Source organism: Propithecus coquereli, unplaced genomic scaffold (assembly GCF_000956105.1).
Source record: "Propithecus coquereli isolate 6110/MARCELLA unplaced genomic scaffold, Pcoq_1.0 Scaffold44, whole genome shotgun sequence".
Taxonomy (NCBI): domain Eukaryota; kingdom Metazoa; phylum Chordata; class Mammalia; order Primates; family Indriidae; genus Propithecus; species Propithecus coquereli.
The window spans coordinates 3,101,195-3,103,110 of NW_012150174.1; positions in this window are offsets into that span (position 1 = coordinate 3,101,195).

The window sequence follows — 1,916 nt, forward strand, 5'->3', positions numbered from 1 at the left end:
CCTGGAATGGGGAGTTTTCCAAATTCTCCATGCCCAGAGGGAATGAGAGGATACTAATGGAAAAAAGTGACTGCATTTCAGAGCTAGCCAATGTCCTTGAACTGCAAAAAGGTCTGGAAGAGGAGAGTTTTGATGTCTGTAGAAATGTCTTCCAGTGGTCTGACTCAGGAAATCATATAGAGTAAATTTAACAATTTACATAGTTAATCATGTTTTTTCCCATTTAGCATCCTCATTACTTGCCGGTATATGGTTGCATGCTTATTTCATAGAAGGGTTAAAGCAATTCAGAGAAAGGACCTCTTCTAAAAAAGACCACTATAGGATTTCTAAAAATACATGTAAGCTTTTCTTTAGAATATGAAGTCATAGATGACAAAGATTTGGCAATTTGTTTTGAATATGAATAGTGCCTAGCAAAATTGCATGAACATTGGTATACATAATAGATATTTTATGATAATAATACTATTAGATATATAACCCATCAATTTTAATTTTTGTTAGTTTGTAAATCATTTGTGCAATTTCTCAAATTATTAATAAAATATTCCCTTCAAATTTTAAGAACACTTTAAAATCATTAAATAAAATTCTTTGAGCATTTAAATTTAGACAATCTCCAGGAACTATATAATGAAGTGTGTGTTATTTTAGAAAACTTCCAGTTAGTATCTTTTTTTCTCAAACATGAGTTTTTGACCTTAAACTGCATGCTCATGTTATTGAACGTTAACACTGAAGTAAATTGCTGTGGCTTTCATAGGCTGTAAGGTCCTTGTTAAAATTAGGATAAAAGTCAATAATAGGAAAACATGTATATTGCATTTGGAAAGTTTATTCTTTGTTTAGAATTTATAATCTAGTAGGTGCTAATATAGTGTGATGTAGTTTAAATTGCACTAGAATTGTAATAAGAGACCTAGACTTTAGTCCTTTGCTCTACATTAGGTAAATAACTTGCTAGGTCTCAATTTTAGTTGGTTAGTTTTTGAAGAATGTGGGGTTTTTTTAAAGTAATTTTTTCTTTAAAGATACGAAGTCTCGCTCTGTCACCTAGGCTGTAGTACAGTGATGCAGTCATAGGTCACTGCAACCTCAAATGTCTGAGCTCAGGCAACCCCCCTGCCTTAGATGATCTTCCCACCTCAGCCTCCAGAGTAGCTGGGACTACAGCCATGCATCACCACACCTGGCTAATTTTTTAGCCATAGACGGGGTCTTACTATGTTGCCAGGCTGGTCTCAAACTCCTGGCCTCAAACAATCCTCCCATCTTGGCCTCGCAAAGTGCTGGGATTATAGGCATGAGCCACTGTGCCTGGCCCTAAAAGTAAAATTTAACACTAAAGGCTACAACATAATAAGTAATTGATTATAAATGAATAATAGTTACAAGTTAGTTATAAAGTTACAAAATAACTTGTAATAATAATAGTTACGAAGTTAGAAAACTCACAAATAATTTTTCAAATAATCAAAGTGTATTTCAAGGAAAGCAAAACATTTATGCCTGTGCTGTTCAGGCACAGGACAGCACAGGCAGTTGCTACTAGCCACCATGTGGCTATTTAAATTTGGATTTAAATTAACAACAAAAAAATAGTTTTTTAGGCTTAGTCACATTTCAAGTTCTCAGTAGTAACATGTGGCTAGTGGCCAGGAAGATATAGAACATTTCCATCATGGCAGAAAATTCCATTTTACAGCATTTTTTTAGGTACTCAATCAAATAGTCTTGATTTCTGCAGTGGTCACAGGGGCATTACAGCTATAACATATAATTCAGATTTCCCACCACATATCAGTCTATTGTGGGCATGTATGTTGATATCTTCTTCGGTAAAATGGCTTTTTTTTTTTCTGAGACAGAGTCTCACTCTGTTGCCCAGGCTAGAGTGCAGTGGCATCATCGTA